This window comes from Equus przewalskii, chromosome 14 (genome assembly GCF_037783145.1).
Source record: "Equus przewalskii isolate Varuska chromosome 14, EquPr2, whole genome shotgun sequence".
NCBI lineage: Eukaryota > Metazoa > Chordata > Mammalia > Perissodactyla > Equidae > Equus > Equus przewalskii.
The window spans coordinates 35,834,903-35,840,902 of record NC_091844.1 but is presented as its reverse complement, the minus strand read 5'-3'; positions in this window follow the sequence as shown (position 1 = coordinate 35,840,902).

Here is a 6,000-nt window from a genome sequence, read left to right as displayed (position 1 = left end):
TTGCCCCGAGCTAACATCTGTGCCAATCTTCCTCTATTGCCACCACAGCATGGCCACTGACCAGTGGTGTAGGTCTGCATTCAGGAACTGAACCTGGGCCGCTGAAGTGGAGTCTGCTGAACTTAACCACCTGGACACGGGGCCAACCCATCACCTCCCACTTTTACATGGTCACTTACTCCTGGCAATTCTAATGAGGTGCTGTTTCTGCACTGCAATTTTCACTGCCTTGACTTCGATCCCCATTACATGTCACCTAGAGTCCAGGTCCTAGACCACTGCAATAGTCCACATCCAGTTTGAGCCTCCTCCATTCATTGCCCACAGAGAAGACCACCTGAGTGAGCTCTTAAAAACATGTCTTAACTCGTCATTCTGCTACTCAAAAATTCCCAATTCCCTTTTCATTACTGAATCAAGTCCTCAGTTTGTGGTAAGGGCTCCACTGTCTGGTTCTCTCCTATGTTTCCACTCTCATCTACTCCTTACCATGTTGCCTGTGCATCGACCTGCAATCCCCTGGATAAGTCACACTCTCTTTAGGTCCACGTCTTGGCACACTCATGCTTCTCTACCTCACGTGCTCCTCCCCACTTGTGCTGCCTGGCAAACTCCTACTGAATTACACTGAATCTAAGACAGGATCAATTGCAAAACACACCATTATTTTGTACCAATAAGAAGAAACATAGCCAGCCCTGATGGCCTAGTGGTTAGAGTTCAGCGTGCCATGCTTCAGCAGCCTGGGTTCACTTCCCGGGCACGGACCCACACCACTCATCTGTTGGTAGCCATGCTGTGGCAGTGCCGCAGGTAGAAGAACTAGAAGGACTTACAACTAGGGTATACAACTGTGTACTGGGACTTTGGGAGGAAAAAAATAAGAGAGGAAGATTGGCAACAGATGTTAGCCCAGAGTGAATTTTTTCCAGCAAAAAGAAAAAAAAAAGAAGAAACGAAAGTGCTACTAACTTGGGGCTGGCCCCGTGGCCGAGTGGTTAAGTTCGCGTGCTCCACTGCAGGTGGCCCAGTGTTTCATTGGTTCGAATCCTGGGCACGGACATGGCACGGCTCATCAAACCACGCTGAGGCAGCGTCCCACATGCCACAACTAGAGGGACCCACAACTAAGAATACACAACTATGTACCGGGGTGCTTTGGGGAGAAAAAGGAAAAAAAAAAATCTTTAAAAAAAAGTGCTACTAATTAAATGATCTCATAGTGTTTAGTCACTAAGGGTTTTTTATGCTTATTAAAAGAACTCTTTTAGACATACATTTTTAAATTATATATAAATCTTATGCATACATGAAAAGAATCATATGAGCGACATAAGTTATTCCTAAAATTTGTTTACATTTAAACTGCCTCTTCTTTATGACTTCTTTTTTCTTTTTTAACTACTACAGTCAACATATTTTTAAGTGATTTAGATGAAGAGACATGTTGATCAACTATTTGGATGACACAAAACCGGGAGGGATGGCTAATATACTAGATGTAAAAAAATCAGGGTGTAAAACCATCTCAAGAAGTGAGAATGATAGCCCTAAATTGAGATAAAAATTTAATAAGGAAAAAATGTAAAACTTCAAAGAGTGACTGTCTAGAGTCTCTGGGTCAAAAGTCGCATCTTTCTGGGAGTGAGCATCATACTGGCTCTCTGAGAAAGGGGCCAGGGTAGGACAGGATTGACAGGCCTGTCGGCCCTAGTCGGGCATCAACAAACAGACAGAGGAGAGCCCAATTGGTGGACAGCATGAGAAATGAACATTGTAAATGACCACCTAGTAACTTGTGAAATGTAAGACTCCATATAAACATTACACCGCCTCTGAAGAACGCAGGACGCCCTGAGCTCGGTCATGTGCTCTGTTGGTGGGAGTTTCTGGGCGGTTTCCCTGGTAAGATGTTCCTTGAGGAGGTGCCGGCCGTTCAGCTGCGGTGGGGGCCTGGGAGGCTAACCCTTCACAGCTACGGAGCAGAGGCCGACTACTGTGCGTGGACCCCATCAGACAGTGGGGCCTGGCAGCACTCCTTCCTGTTGTTTAGAACGTTTTAGAAATCAAGCTAAATAGAGTTCCTAGAGAAGATTTATTGCCCAACTGATCACTCTGAATGGAGAGCTCTGGTCTAATAAGAGTTCACTTATTTATTAAAGCAGTTTTATCTTCAAGTGTTTCGGGAGCCGAGTAGTTTGGTCTCCTTGGCGAGAGCTGTGTATTCTCACCTTAGCTCTTAGTTAAGCTCACAGCAGGTGGATGTGCAAGCTGGAAGGAGGGAACGCTGCCATTTTAATGCTGGCAATGAGATGCCACGTCTTCACTTGGCTGCGAGGACAGTCCAGAGGTGGGCTGTCTGGACCCTTAGAAGAGGGATCAGTGGGGACGGGTCCTCTGCTTCTGGAAGGAAGACCTGGGACCAGTGCTTTGCAAGCCTGTTCTTTGTCTCTGTCGCACTTGCTGCTCAACCCTCCAGGCTTTTAGGCTCTGGTGTGCAGCCCCTGCTGTGGTCATTTGAGATGAGGTAAAAGGGGTCTTCTGAGGGCCAGATGCTCTGCCGTCAGCACCGGCTGGGGGCACTCTAGCAGGTGGGGGTTCTATTGGTTCATGCAACTGTCATCAGCCCAGAATTTTAGGATTTTGTGCCAACAGATAGTTGTCATCCACCTCTCCCTCCTCTGTTGTTCTCTTAGGAGGTTAGTAATGATTAACTTATATTTTATTAATTTCACAGCTTCCCGCTTTCACTCTTAAATCATTTGTAGCTATAATATATAGGGATGGACCCTCATCCATAGACGCTGTTTCCACAGAACTCTTGAAATGAAGGTTGAGTCATCACATAGTTTTGTGTGTGGATGGGGAAGAACCTGATAGTGGCATTTTTTCCCCCAGTTTTTTATTTATTGTAGTAAAATATATATAACATAAAATTGACCATTTTAACCATTTAGAAGTGTACAATTCAGTGATATTAAATATATTTGTATTGTTGTGTAACCATCACCACCATCCATCTCCAGAATGTTTCTTTTTTTTCTTTTATAAGGAAGATTAGCTCTGAGCTAACATCTGCTGCCAATCCTCCTCTTTTTTGCTGAGGAAGACTGGCCCTGAGCTAACATCCGTGCCCATCTTCCTCTACTTTATATGTGGGATGCCTGCCCCAGCATGGCTTGACAAGAGGTGCCATGTCCACACCCAGGACCCAAACCAGCGAACCCCAGGCCGCAGAAGCAGAACATGCAAACTTAACCGCTGCGCCACTGGGCTGCCCCTCCCAGAACGTTTCTAATCTTCCCAGTTTTCCCCATTCAAAAAAGAATCGAGCTATCTTTCACGCACCATAGGATTCTCCCCTTTTCCAGTGTACAGTTCAGTGGTTTTTAGTTTACTCTTGAGGTTGTGCAACCATCACCACTATCTCATTGCAGAACATTTTTATCTTTCATCACTCTTTCATTCTGATTTCCCACACAGCATCAGCCCCTCTGCCATCAGATGCCTTGGTGATGTTGCATTTCTTAAGAGTGCTCTACTACGGTCTCTGAAATTTTCTCCCAGGCTACTGACACCTACTCTGCAAGTTTTGTTGCTGATGCTTTCCTGATTGTGCCTGGTGATGTCAGGCAACGACAACCAAGACATGGTTACCCACCTACCTGGCTGCCAGTGATGCTGTGACACGTATTGATTTAGAGATGTTAAAATGAGAAAAAATGTGGTCTTAGAGTTAGGGAACTCAGTATTTATTTCTCTAGCTTCAATCCCAAGGTTGCTGCATCTCCAATGATCCACTCTCTTATTCAGTTCTCTGGGTGGCACCATTTGTACCATTCTGAACTCCGTGGTGCTTGGGACAAACCCCGTCATTCCTCCCATTGTATCTGTGTTATCTGTACTTCTTTACCTTTTGTCTCCCTCCCTGGACCAGGAACCTCTACTTATGAACTGAATATTTCATTTGTGTTTGGATCCACTGTGCCTAGGATCATGTAACGAATAAAATAAGAGTCTCATAAATATTAATTGACTCAACAATGATAATAAGAGCACACAAATTATAGCTGAGTGGGGGATATACTTACACGAACCTTCCTGGGGGTTTGGGGGTTAATCTCCTCTCAGGGCAGTTTATCAGCAAAATTAAGGAGAACTTAATTAGGAGTCGTCCAACTTAAAATGTAACCAAAGAAAAATAGTCTGTGAAATCGAGAACGTACAACATGCCTTGAAAACAATGGGAAATAAAGAAGAATTGAGTTGTTAATGGCAATGAAAACAGAGGGCATGTGGTTGTGCTTAGTGCTAGGAAAGAGATGGAAGGTTGGGATTTCCTATGTGGTAGAGGGACAAATACTGAGTTCCCTCATTCTAACCAAGACTCTGGGGCTTATGCCTTGCTGAGGTGTGAGTTCTGGGGGCTTGGCAGGTCTAACGACAACCTTGACTAGAACTATGCAGATCCTTGGGACTCGCTCCATCCAGCAACCGCTGGGTCCTAGTTCCACTTCCTCCACCGGGAAGAGGATGTGCTGAAGGCTTGCCTGTCACAATTGGCAATGATGTTTCTCATGATAAACTGGTTGAAATGGGCTAGCAGGATTCAACTCACCCTTACGTGCTGGCTTCTGTATGAGTCCCTGCCAGTCATAGCTCTACCAGCTGTCGGTAATAATTACCTACAGCAGGCTCGATGGAGACCAGGCTGGAATCCAGGAGCCCTGGGATGGCAGCGTGATAGCTCCTTCCCCACTAATGTGTGGATCTGGAAACTGTCTGCTGTGTCTGTGCTGAGTGTCCCAAGGGCCATGGGTGCCTGTCCTCATCAGGAACAGCCTCCCATGTGCAGCCAGTCTGCTGAGCAGCCAGCCCTGTTTCTGGGTCCCTGCTTTTGGGATCACCTCTGGTTCTCTTTCCTCTGGGACCTGCACCTGTCATCTCTCTTAACAGCAAGGGCCTCCCTGAGCTCTGGCTTATACATCCATCTGACCCAAAGAGGCTTGGCTACCTACATCAGAAAGTCCCCTTTCTACATCAATGGGTCCCCTTCCTCCTACAGAATAGAACCCTGGGGTAGCATTGTTGGGCTCCATGTTCCAGAATTTGCTCTGGTGCTTGAGATTTGGTCACTTGAAATGCTGAACTCTCTCTTGAGTGGAAGAGTAGGAAAGAGCAGTCTTATCTGTTCTGGTTGATTGCCTTGGCTCTTGCCCCAATTTTAGTCTAGTTTTTCTTTTTCAACAGAAGCCGCCAGCCTGCTTTGTGGTCACGACATTCTAGTTATCACTGGAAGACCGATAAAACTGAGTTTCCAGATCTGGAAAACTAAGGACCTCATCCTGGACTGAGAAGGACTGTACAGATGGATTTCCCTGGAGGCCCATCGTGGCGGGCTGCTTCACTCACCCGGCATAACCAGGCTTCTCAAGGAATAGGGGCTGCGTTACCTAGGCTTCTGGGCTTGCCTGTAGCTCCTCCAATTCCTCACTGCTCAGTCCTTACCTCTGCCTTGAACCTCCGTAACATTGCTAGTAGGACCAGCAGAATTGGCCTCCCCTGGGAGCTTGTTAGAGATGCAGAGTCTTGGACCTCACCCCAGACATCCTGAATCAAAATCTGCATTTTCATACGAAGCCCAGGTGATTCCAATTCACATAGGACTTTGAGGAACCCTTGTCTAAAGCACTTGTGACAGTAGTACTAGCAATTGCTGCTGTAGAATTTGTTAAGTACAAATGCTAAGGGACTCGTGTCTACGCAGCACCTACTCTGTCCCAGCACCTTTTTGACTACCAAGTCACAGGGCCCGAGGGTAGGATCCTTACTTTGCTTATTGCTCCTTAGTGATCAGTGTTTGCTGGGCACTGTGCCAGGCACTGGAAATACAAACGTGAATGAGACATTGGCCTGATCACAATGACTACGAGGTTGCCCAGCAGCACCGTCTGCACACAACAGGTACTCAATGCGTGTTTCCAAGGTAGCTGATCCCAG